Source organism: Lygodium microphyllum, chromosome 9, assembly GCF_053477565.2.
Source record: "Lygodium microphyllum isolate KBCC chromosome 9, Lygodium_microphyllum_v1.1.10, whole genome shotgun sequence".
NCBI lineage: Eukaryota > Viridiplantae > Streptophyta > Polypodiopsida > Schizaeales > Lygodiaceae > Lygodium > Lygodium microphyllum.
Window position 1 is genome coordinate 122,843,582 of NC_141143.1, and position 13,155 is coordinate 122,856,736.

Consider the following 13,155-nt stretch of genomic DNA (forward strand, 5'->3'; position numbering starts at 1 on the left):
TAAGCTTAGGTAACCTACTTAGGCAGCATCCAATGCTATGGCAAGAGCTGAAACAATGGGTCAAAGAATCAAATGAGTCGATTGCCACAGACTTTCCTGACCACGACGCAGAAACGCAAATACTGAGTCTGACACTGCACTCCATGCCTAAATCCTTACATGTCAATGCCTTTTGGGAAGGCACGGAAATGCATGCAGTCTTGCTAGTCTTAGCTCCAGGGGATGTCACAAGAAGGGGGATCGTAGACACAGGGGCAGGAGTGAGTGTGCTAAGCCATGCAGTACTCCAAACTTGGGGTAACCCACCGATCGAGACTGCTAGGTTCAACGTCACATTGGCTAATGGAATGAAGGTGAAACCATTCTAAGTGTTGAAAAATTGGCTAGTGAAGATCGTAGAAATCCAATTCTATGTTGACTTCATAGTCATGAAGGGAATGGACTATGACATCCTGCTAAGGCCGACCCTAGATGCACAACATGAGAGTCGTAGAAGACTAGGGCAACGGTCTTATCTTCTTAGGCAATCGAATGGAGACTGTAAGAGTAGAGATGGACACTTATATGACTACGCCAGTTGATCTAGATGCCATCTCCACCATGCTGAAGGGTGATGGACAGATTAGGAGATCCTATGGGGCCTTAACCAAGCATATCACGTACCCTAAGGACGAGCAAGACGAGATGCATGTTTTTGCTACCATCGACCTACCGTTCTCAAACACTGAGTAGTACGAACAAGTCATCAAGACAACTAGCAAGCCCAAGGACACACCCTCGGCACTAGCCTGCATGATAATTGGAAGCTTACGCGAAAAGCCCAACCCTGTCACATTCCAAGTCCCAAACAATAAACGAGAGCTCCTAAAGATCTTAGGATATCTAACCGATAAGTTGGTTGGCAATCCAGCAATGAATTTCAAACCACTCCAAGATCTTTTGGATGAGCCTAAAGGGCGATGGTCCAAGGTGCACGAGTTAAACTTGAGATACAATTGGGCTTTAGTCCCCAACCAACTAGAAGAAACGTATCAAGACTTGGGAAATAGGGAGCAGTCAGACAAAGACGAGGAATATGACTGCTACTCTTTCAGTTATGAGAGCAAAAGGTAAATAGATACTATAGAATATGACACTGGAAAACAAATAATCAAACAAATATGAGGTGACTCCAGACCACGCAAGCAGAATGCTTTAGGGAAGAGAGAGGAGTCATGCACATGGCGAACTTGGTTGGAGCACATATGCACAATTGACTATGAGCAGGCAGGTCTAACCCAATCAAGTGACATGCCATTGCTAAGAACGGATTCACCTTCCGAGCTACGACCACCAAGAGAGACTCCCTCTTCTAGCGAAGATGGGGAGTTCGATTCTGAGTCGGAAGTTAATTTAGAGAGTGATCCTAAGATACCTCGACCTTCCAAGACTAGATGCACCAAGGGGGACCTACCCATCCATCTAAGACATTGACGGTTAAGGGAGGAACGACAGAAGTTCCCTAAAGAAACACAGACAGAAGAGCAATGGAAACCGCAAGACCTACCAAAGCAATTCACAAATTTCAAAAAAGGAGATAGGGTAGTGATCTTACTGGGAGCCAAACGACAGGGGCAAGCAAGTGAACCAATCAAAGGACCCTCCAAGGTCAAGGAGATTAATTTAGCTAGAGAAGAGGAGACACCCCGATCTGTCTTTATAGCCAATGACTTGATTAAGGGAGAGGAAGCAAGTCTCACTGATCTCTTACAAGAGTATATAGACATCATTGCTTGGTCACTAGAGGAGCTCAAAGGGGTAGACCTGAGTGTGGTGACTCACAACATACCCATGACACCAAACGCAATGCCGGTCAAGCAACGACCGTATCCCATGAATCCAAAGCATGCCCACGTCGTCAAGGAAGAAATTGACAAGCTAATGAGAGCAAGATTCATCTACAAAATTGAGCACACGGGCTAGGTTTCGCCTATGGTCATCGTATTGAAGAAGAATGGAAAGATTAGAGTGTGCGTCAATTACAAGAAGGTAAATGCGGCTACAAAGAGAGATAACTATCCATTGTCGTACATCGAGCACATGCTCGAGAGAGTGGCTGGCAAAGAGACCTACAATTTTCTGGGCGGCTTCTTTGGATACAATCAGGTGCAAGTGCATCCTAATGATAGGCATAAAACTGCATTCACCACTAAATGGGGGCATCTTTGCCTACATAGTCATGCCTTTTGGTTGACCAACGCACCGGCCACCTTCCAATGACTCATGTGCATAATATTCAAATACATGCTTAGGAAGGAGTTAGAGGTCTTCATGGATGACTTACGCGTTCACTCTACTTGGAGGGAACACTTAGACAGGCTCTGAACAATCTTTGAACAGTGTCAACTACATTGTCTCTCATTAAACCCCTTGAAGTGCCAGTTTTGGGTGAAGCATGGATGCATCCTATGACACGTGGTGTCGAATAATGGCATTGCCACAAATTTCTTGAAGATCAGGGTCATTGTCGACCTTCCACCCCCAACTAATTACAAGGGTATTTGGCCATACAAGGTATTATCGATGATTCGTGTTGAACTATGCATTGATTGCTAGACCTCTATACAAGTTGTTGATCATATTCGAATGGACCGAAGAGTGCCGACGTGCGTATGAGGAACTGAAAAAGGCTCTAGCAACGGCACTAATTCTATGAGCCCCAGACTGGACACTCATATTCCATGTGCACATTGGCGCTTCAAAATTCATCGTAGAAGCTGTGTTGTGTCAACTTGGTGAACACAACCTGAATTACCCAATGAGCTTTTCTAGCAGACAACTCACTAAGACCGAAATAAATTACTTAACAACGGAGAGAGAGGGCTTGGCCATGATGTTTGCTGTAAAGAAATTTCGCCATTATCTTTTGGCTATGCCTTTTACCTTCTTTGTTGACCATCAAGTCTTGTTGTATCTTGTCAACAAACCTTGCACTACAAGACGTGTCGCTAGATCGCTACTTTTGCTTTTGGAGTTTGACTTCTTCGTGGTGGTGCATAAAGGGAAGCAGCATTACATGGTTGACTATATGTTTCGCATTCCCACAGGAGAATCCGCTGGGCAAGGCATTGTAGACGAACTGCTAGACGCACATCTATTTAGCTTGTCTAGCAAAAAAGATTTGTTTAGAGCCGACATGACATCCTATTGGGCAGATGACATAGTTCAAGTACTTGAGCACGGACTACTTGAATGACTAATAAAAAAGGCCTGACTTAGGTAGCTCATCCTAAAGATCCAACCCTATTAATTGATAACAATCCAACTCTACAGGTTGGAGCAAGATGGATTGTTGCACAGATGTGTGTGTGAACATGAGATGCATGACGTACGCACAAAGGCACACAACGAAATTGCAGGAGGACACTTCAATGGAGACACGACAGCCCATAAGATGCTTCAGTCCCCAACTGTGGTAGCCTACTCTATTCCGAGATGCAGCACCATTTGTGAAGCATTGTGATGAGTGCCAATGGACTAAGGTCCCTATTCGTAAGGATCACATGGAGCTAACCCCAATTATTGCATGGCAATCCTTTGAGAAATGGGGGATTGACTTCATCGGACCCATTAGTCCTACGGCACAATATTCACAAGCCAAATACATCATTGTTGCCACCAACTATCTAATGAAATGGGCAAAAGCACAAGCTATGAGAAAAAATGATGCTAGGACCACTGCCAAGTTCCTATGGGAGCAAGTGATCTCACAGTGCCCCATCGAACTAGTTAGCGACAAAGGCACACACTTCATCAATGAAGTGATAGCTCACCTCCTATCCTCCTTCCTAATCATCCATCGAAAATCTTCACCTTATTACCCTAAGGCAAATGGCCAAGGTGAATCTACAAATAAAACCTTGGTAGACATCCTAACCAAGGTCGTCTCTGCTTTGCGCAATGATTGGGATAACAAGTTGATGGTGGCCTTGTGGGCCTACTGCACACCTTACAAGATGGCTGTAGGACAGACCCCCTTTAGGTTGACCTATGGTACAGAGGCGATTCTACCCTTAGAGTTCTTTGGGCCTAGCCTCAGGACCTTCAAGAGAGATGGGATGAGAAGGAGGCATGGATGGAATGCTTAATTGAGCTCTAATGCTTATCGAAAACCTGGCTTCTAGCCACCCATGCACTAATATGCGAGAAGGCAAGACGCAAATGCTAGTTTGACAAGCATGTCAAGCAATGCATCTTTAAACAAGGTGACTTAGTATTGTTTTACTCTGTCAAAGGACATAAGCAGAAAATGAAGTTTTGGGGGCTAGGTCCCTTCAAGGTTCGAACCATCAGTCGAACTGGCAACGTAGAACTCGAAACCCTAGAAGGTGAGGGCATAAGCTTCTTCAATGGCAACCGTATAAAGAAGTACTTCGCTCCCACGTACCCATTGCATGAGCCCCCAACGCTAGCATCCCCTGTCCAAGTGTGAGTAGCCACTATCATTGAGATGGACGATGAGGATGAGGAAGCTGTAGAACCAGCTTACCTAAGCATAACAGTCACTGCCAAGCACACATGCACCATCAATGCATTGATCGATGAGGGAGTTGACTTTAATATCTTAACTCATGGCCAGTGGACCCAAATTGGCAAACCGTTGTTACAGCCCACTACCACTAAGCTCAGCTCATATGGAGGCCAATCATACACACTTTTGGGAAAGTGCAAGGTTGTAGTTTCTATTGAGTCTAAAAGCATGCCGATGATCTTCTATGTGTTGTTGCCCAATACTAAAGATGCAGGCACAGAATCATTGTTAGGACGAACCTTTAAGAAGTGAGCTCATTGCCATGTTGACTACAAATCACAACGTATCCACCTAGCCATGGGCAACGTCAACATAGTTACAGCTTTTAGTAAGGGCGATGTGACTCCTTTCAAGTTTGCGAAGCCACTGGTAGAGACTGTCAAGTCTAACAAGGGGGGTTGTGACTCATCACAACCCACCAAGCCTCAATGCTAACAACCCGTTAAACCCAACATTGAAGCCCATGAACCCCAATTCAAATGGGTACCTAAACATCAAGGATTGCCACCTAGAAGTAGACACCCACGCCCTCGCAAAGCTAAGGACCCACACTCGAAACCTAGGAGGCATACTAGAAGCTACCGATATCGACCAACAGTCAAGCCACGATGGATCTCGAAGATCTTATTGCAAGTGCAAGGCTACTATAAGGGTAACAACCGTATCTAGGTCCCTAAAGCCAAGAGGTCCAAAGGCGCTCCTCAAAAGCCACCCTCAAACTTAACCACATGAACCATCTCGACAAGTCTGGTACTCAGGCCACAAGAGAATCAGGCCGCTAAGTCCATAGAACCTTCAAAACCTAGAGCAGCAGGGCTAAAACAAATCTATCGCCCAAAACCGTAGCCTACTACTAACGAACTGCCCACTAGTCTCACTAGTGCCCCTCGAATCTCCAAAGCACCTACTAGTGTGATACTCGCAGCTACAACCAAACCCAGCAAACATGAGGCCAAGCTACATCCTCAATAGTAAACCAAATAGCAACCAATAGCTACTAAACTCTCTATTACCATCAAACCTCAACCACCTGCTGGCCTTAAACCTTCTTATAAGCGGCAATCAATTCTAACCTTGGTCGTGGACCTAGCTGAAAATATAGGGGATGACTTGGTTGCTTGCCTAAGACGCTTGGACGCTATCCTCATGTCACTGGCTAAAAGCTACGATCAACTAGACCTAGTTCTCTTGGAAGAGCCTATAGCAATGGAAGTACGCACGCTTCCTTGCTCCTAGGAAGAGTAGGAATTTGTATTCGTAAAGGCTTCCGAAGTAGCTGAAGAGTTAATTGCAACTGAGATATCCAAAGAATAGGCAACCACACAGCGACTCATTATGTCATGTAACAAAACCGTAGTCATGGCCACAGACCAAGAAATCGTGCGGTTGCAACAGCTTGCTGACAACAAATCCTCCTTCTTGCGAAAATGGTATACTCTTCGATTGCAATGGGAAGTAGAAGGATGCCAAATCATGACCAACGTTGAGCAACGACGTGCAATCAAGTCATTGGAATACAACCCAACATATGTAGCTCCAACTTCCTATAACCCGAATTTCTATGCTTAGCTCATGCGCAGGTAAAACACTAAGACTATGTGCTGGAAGCCCTTCTCCCTCTAACTCTTTAATCCTAGGAAGGAATGAAAACAAAAAATATTAAAAGCCTCAACCCATAGCTAAGAATAGAAAAGGAAGGAAAACATTGGATAGCGATCGAGGAGAATGTCACAAACTTAGCTTGGAAGGAAAGCCTATTTTTGTACTAAACACATTTTGGTTCAGCAAGCATGGAAAAAAAATTTAATCTTCCGACAAGTAATTGTTCTAAAAAGTACTAATGACAAACCATGGCTTATGACAAAAGCTAAAGATGTCGCAGCAAGACCGAGCCCATCGCCTTCCCTTCAGGGAAGAGGAAAGAGCAAAGTATAGTCTCTCCCTTGAGAACCGAGCATGCAATCAGCTCTGATTCAAGAGCATTCACAACATCAAAGAGGTAGTGACCAGTGAGGAGGCCATCAGGAGAATCATAGACCAATGCAACCTCTCCAAGTACATCAAAAAGTTCGAACAAAACCACACTAAGCACGTGGAATTCCTGAGGACATATGACCCTGACAAGGAGTGTGGGACAATATCCTTGGCAAGCATAGAAGTAATTAAGCAGGTGCCGGTCCCGCTCAGTAGGGCCTTGGTGAAAAAGGCATTGGGATTGGAACCAAAGGTGGAGAAGAGGTAGAAAAGAGATGTCTATGCCATGCTGGGGATGAGGTAGGAGAGCGTCTTGATGAACGATGGCATAAGCATCTAGGACATTCCCAAACGCACAAGTCAGGTTGTAGGCCAAGGTGATCCACTCCCTCTTCTCCAGTCAAAGATACGATTCGCTCATGCATAGGATCGTCGTGCCTGTGAGTGCTGGAGAGAGTGGTGGCTCATTTGTTGAATGAGGTAGATTGGAACGGCTACGTCAAGAAGACCATAGACCAATCAGCCAGAGCACTAGCCCTTGGAAGCAGACCGACGAGTGGAGAATCCCCAGCATCGAAAGGAACTGATAGGAAGAAGCCCTCAGTCAAAGCCTCATTTATAAGGTATGAGGGAGTCTTGACCACCCTTATCCAAGAGGCAATAAAAGAGGCACAAGAGGAGAAGAGGGAGCAAATGAAATACCTAATAGGTCACCTCCTCGTCAGGACAAAGAACAATCAATCGAGAGGATAGTTAGTGAGGAGGAGGGAGAGCAAGAAGCTCAATCTAGTAAGAGGAGGGCATGGACGCCTACGAAGAAGACTACGTAGAAAAAGTAAGAGGAAGAGATGAAAAAAAAGGAGGGAGCGGGACTACGAAAAGCCAAGAATGAGTCAAGAAGAGCCGAGAAAGAGAGGAGGAGAAAAGTCACAGAACAAGAGGAGGAGTTGAGAAAGAAGAAAGAGGAATACATTGAGCTAGCCAAACAAAGATCAATGGAGCAGTAGGGCGAACAAGGCGAGATGGAGACCTTGAGCCCAGGGAGAGAGGAGGGCCTAAGACCAAGCATTTAGGTACCTGAAGGCATGTTGACCATGGCGCAAGAGGGCAAGGGCAAAGACCCCATTGATTCCATCCCACCCCTCATGGTGCCTACCTCCGCAATGACAACACCCACACAGAGCACTCCAGCCATGGTCGACGCCACTAATCTTATGGCTTGCGTACAGTATTTTGTTAATAAATAGCTAGCTCAGGCAAAGATCACGAAAGCCCCAATTGTAGGGAAAAAGAGACCAGCAACAACAACAGATGCCGAGTCAAGGCAAGACCCCAAGCGGCAAAAGGTTGGGGCCTCCATGACTCCCATCCCCACAACTGTGACACCACCTACTAACTACGATGACTACGTCACAAAGCTCCTTTCCCAACTGGAGAAGGCCAAGGAGGAAAAAAGAATAGTGATGGCTGAGTTGGAAGCTGAGAAAGAGCCGGTCGGTGGCAGCCTTCCAACTAGAAAAAACTCGGCAAGTCGCAACGTACCAAAAAGAAATTAGTGAACTAAAGTCCAAGCTCAGCACCAAGGAGAAAAAGGAGAACACCTGAAGGCAGTAGCTTCAAGACGAGAACCAGGAGCTGGTGGTGCTACAACGCAAATATAAAATCTTGATATTGCAACACTAGGACCTAGAAGCTCAACTGTAAAGAATCCAATCAAGCATGGAAGAGCTGGCTAAAAGAGAAGCAACAAGGAAACAGGAATAGGAGGAGCATCACCGAGAGGTCGAAGACCTCGTAGTCAGATAATTCCTGAAAATAGATGAGCAAGAGAGGCTAGAGAGAGAGATTGAACACTTGGAAAAAGAGAAGGAGGAGCTCACCCACAAAGGGAAAGAACAAGAGTCGATCATAACATCCTTAACATGCATGCAAGGGAAGAGCTCCGAGAAGACGATGAAGAGAGCCAAAGAGTGGGCAACCCACAATGAAGGGAGGGTGAAAACCCTTGCATGCCACCTAGCTCAAGTAGAGAAAGACAAAACACTTACAGAAAACAGAGTAGAGGCCGCCCAGGTGAGCTTCCAAACGTAGCAATGCGCCTTCCTGAATACCCTATTGGACGTCACACAGGCACATGAGGGAGAGTCCATAGAGGCCATGAAGAAGAAACTAGGAATGGCTCGTAGTGCCCTGAGAGCAAGCCTGCAAATGCTGCCACAACCTATGGGAGTTAGCCCAAGCCTGGATGAGCAACGCCACTATCTCCTATTGGCAAGCCTAACCCCACAGGAAGTGCACGCACTTGGATTCACCAAAGAAGAGCAACAGGAGCTAAGGCAAGAGAGAGAGGTGGATATGAACTTTGAAATGGAACCACACGAGGAAGAGCTTGTCCCACCGCCTCCTTCCTCACAGCCTGAAGAGCAGCAACATGCAGACACCTCCACAAAAAGAAAGGCAGTACTAAGGAAAATAAGAAAACAAATGGTGGAGGAAACAAGAAGAAAATGGAATGCCAAGGAAGTGAGGGCACCCCAGGCACCTATCCCACCATGTGAGGATGATGCCCCAGTAAGCTTCCACTCCGACCTTGTAATCTAGGAGAGGCAAGAAACGGCCATGAGCCCCTTCGACTTTACATTCCAATTCCCCACCACCCTGTGTAGGGTTTTGCCCATTGAGGTGGTGGAGGAGGTGATTAACATCGGAGGCTTGCTTGAACAAAAATGGCTGGAGGAGAGAGAGCAAAACCCCACATTATGGGCCACTGAAGATACCAAATTTTGGTAAAATAAAGTTTTTGAAGTGCCAAGGTCTGTGCCTAGCTAGGAATGCCAACCTACATGGAGAAGAAGGGTCTGAGACGCCAACATGGACACTTGGATGTCCTTTTGCAACACTTAATCCTTCAAGCGGAATGGCCCAATCTTTATGCCCTACCCTCGAAGGGTGGGAGTGGATTTTGACTCCTGTGTCCATGGCCGCTATGATTTCCCAATAATTTATAATCCACACTATACTACATATAAAGATGCCCTCATCTTCACATTAGAAAATTTTTATGATACCCTAAACCACTTCACCAACAAATTCTCTTCATGCCCTGACCCCACCTTTATTACTACTTGTAATTACCTTAGACTGCTTATACTCCTTAGGCAAGACCCCACTCTGTAGGAGCGTAGCATCCCAATCCTCCATTTTGATCATAACGCTATAGATAGTTCTGCGATGGCTCAACTAATGATGCTAGCCACTCTACTACCTACATTTTGCTTAGCTCTTCTAGAGTATATGAATGATAGCTACTTTACCCACTGCAATCATCCATTCCTCTCTACCACCACCCTTCAAGTCTACCTAAACCTCAAGGGGTATCTCTAAAGCCGCCAATTCCTTAACAAATCTATTAAATCCCCTTCTCCACCTCACTCTAATGACGAAGACTAAACTTCTGTCGTGACTATGTAACTTGGATACCAAAAAAAAAAAGGGAGGAGGAGGAGATGAGAGATAAGAAAGAAACAAAAGACAAGGAGATACAAAGCGAAAAGGCAACCCAAAGAGCAGGAATGGAAAGAGAAATCACATGTAGACACAGCAAGCTACACATTGGCCACAGTCACTGCACCTAGGGGTTCTCAAGTTAGGCGCATCCGATGGCCTCGGTCGGTCGGCTCTGTGTCTAATCCCCTAGCCCTTTTTGATTCCCCACGACACATACTTAGGGCACGTCAAGGGCAAGACATACCTAAGGAGGTAGCACACGCCTACAGTTAGACTTGTCACTGTAAGTTACACGCACCGCATCTCCCTTATGCACAAACCAAGTCCTCTATTGAGAGATACTGCCAGGCTTGCTTCCAGTCCCACTAGCACGAGCACAATGCACCACACATCAAACTGAGCACACCCCCAGGTAGTGCACCTTCTTTTCTTTTCAGATACAAACAAAGGCCCCAACCACCAGCTCTGGAGGCCCCATCATCCATGCAATGCACTCCCCATCTTATGCGACAATATCACCTTGCAGGTGAACCAAAGCAAGGGCTGACCACAACAGCCCCAGTCAAAAAGTGAATGAAGAAGCTCATTTGCAACAGCACAAAAGAAGGCCACCGTGGATGACCAAGGGAGAGATCCGTCTAACATCATATTCAATTTTAAAGATGGATCCATCCATTAGCCTCTCTCTATGCACGGATCCATTCAACTTTATCTTCAATTTCAAAGGACAAATCCCCACAACACCATCAGCAAAAAAGGACCCATCCCAACTACATCTTCAATTTCAAGGGCCAGTCCCCATCCAACACCATCCCTCACAAGGGCTTATATACAAACTCAAAAAAGCAATCTGGCTACACACATCCCACCTTCCAACTACTACACCTCAGTGCCATGAGACTGGCACTAAACTAGGAGAGGGGTAATATTAACCTTAGCACAAGAAGAAAGTGGGAAAAAGTTTTTTAAAAAGTGCAAGTTGGGACCTAAAAGAGGTGGCCCAGGAGGGAATCAGACACAACGAAAGAGGTAGAAAGGAGAACGACTAAAAGTGCAAGGGCGGCCTCAAAAATCAAGTCAAAGGCAAAACTGTATTTTAAATATAAGGCACCCCTAAAACTTTTGTAAAAGAGCGCCAAGCTCTCTCCCATGCAAAGTGTAAAAGGGTAGACGGGCATAAACTAAAGAAATAAACCAAGTAGAAGGGAATGGGAAAAAGAACCTTGCCACAATGGCCGGTCATGCAAAAAAGGGGATGGGTGCCCATGGGATTTTAGGGCATGTATATAAAGTTCAAAAAGTGAATGAGAGCCCATTCTTTGGTGTGTGGCAAAGTGGACTCTTCTTCTTCTCTCCTTCTCTTCTCTTGATTGCTTGCTTGTGAGTGCTTGAGGGAGGGAGTGTGACTGAGTGAGGGAGTGAGTGTGTGAGGGTGATGGATCTTGGAGGTGAAGCCCTCCACCATCTCCTCTCTTCTTCTTCTCTTCTCTTCTCTTCTCTCGTTTCGTTTATGGCTATGGAGGATGGAGCTTGGAGGAAGAGGCTTGAGGATACTTGAGCTTGCATCACGAATTGTGGAGCTATTGAAGTGCTTGAGAGAGGAAGCTACTAAATTGGGCATCAAGGTAAGCTCACTACACTCATATAGAGGGATAACACATCGGCTATGTGAGAGTAGCCATTAGTGCTTGCTTGAAACACTTGAAGGAATAAGTAGTCCGTGGGTCTTGGCAGTTGAGCAAGAGAAGCCTCAACATTCTTCTTCTTCTTCTTTTCTTCTTCTTCTTCTTCTTCTTCTTTTTCTTCTTCTTATTCTTCTTCTTGCTCTTGCTTGTGCTTGTACTTGTGCTTGAGAGAGGGAGTGTAAGGAAGTAAGAGAGTGTGTATGTGAGAGTGAGGAAGAGTGGTGAAGAAGCTCTCTACCTTCTCCTCTCTTCTTCTTCTTCTCTTCTCTTCTCTTCTCTCACGTGTGACAATGGAGAGTAGAGCTTGGACCTTGAGGATCGCTTGCACCTTGGATCTTGGAGCTACTGGAGAGCTTGAGGGAGGAGGCAACTCAATCAGGCATGAAGATAAGCTCACTACACTCGTAGGTGTGAGAGTATGCATGGCTATGTGAGAGGTAGCCACTACACTTAACTTAAAATGCTTGAAACAATAAGCAGTCCTTGGGTTTTGGCGGTTGAGCGAGAGGCTCACACATTTTGGTTCTATTGCCTAGGACGATGGATTCAAGCTTTGAGTGCTTGCATGCTCCGAATCAAGCATTATCAAACAAAAGCCCACGGCAAAAGAAGCGCACTCCCACCACTGTTTTTTAATCTAAACCCATGCATTGATAACTGTGTGATGACCCATCTAATGATAAGGGCCATGCTCATGCCTTATTTTTTCATGGCCATCTTAGAATATATGAATAATAGCCACTTCACCAAGTGCAACCACCCCTTTCTATCAACAACTCCTTTGAACGTACATATTAGCATAAAGGGCTACCTACAAAGTAGACCCTTTCTTAACAAGTCCCTTAGGTCCCCTCGTAGTGTAGCCCTCTGAAGAGCATAGGGATGACATCTAGCATACTCCCTCCCCATGTATTAGATGTCCCAAAAAAAAAAAAGGGATAGAAACAAAGCACAAGAAAGTGATGAAATGGGATTCTCATGTACCATTAGAGTGCCATAGACACTATACCTAGGGACAATTATATCCCTAGTCCCTTCTCCCACTTCACATACTTAGGGCATATCAAGGGCAGGGACCACACCTAGGGAGCTCACACTCGCCTATGGGTAGACCAATCTCCCTAAGTCACATCCACAACACCTCCCCTTGTATATCAACTGGGTTCTCAAGTGTGGGACAACTCCGACCCAACTCTCAGATTCACTGGCAGACACCATGCACCGCATAGTGAGATAGACACATTCCCAGGTAGTGCACTTCCTTTTCCTTTTTAGGTACATTTATAAATATGTGACAATCAACCACCGACATTGAAGGCCCCCATTACCCACTCAATCTATCCTCGGCCTCCACAACCTCTCATCAATTTTGTTATGCTTCCTCCCCATAGCCAATCTCCCATGCACCGCATAGTGAGA